Raw genomic sequence first — 328 nt, forward strand, 5'->3', positions numbered from 1 at the left:
ACGAATGTTTGGATCAACAATATGATAGTTGAAAATCGGGAAATACATATGTATAATCATAAATACTTATTGAAAATTGCAAAATACATATGTATAGTCATAATTATTTATTGATCATAAAAACAACATAATATGTGTTTAATATATTTTTTGTAGTTGGGGTGTTCTTCATCGAGAACTATCTAGACATGTCATCTCATTCCCCACACTCCATGTCGCATTCCGTTTCTCCTCCACCACCACGTCTCCATCCCGTGTATGTGGCTTTGACTGTTTTTTTTTTAACTTTTGTGGCTTCGACTATGACCGGAAGTTTCCCCCCATCCCC

Source organism: Triticum dicoccoides, chromosome 6A (assembly GCF_002162155.2).
Source record: "Triticum dicoccoides isolate Atlit2015 ecotype Zavitan chromosome 6A, WEW_v2.0, whole genome shotgun sequence".
Lineage (NCBI taxonomy): Eukaryota > Viridiplantae > Streptophyta > Magnoliopsida > Poales > Poaceae > Triticum > Triticum dicoccoides.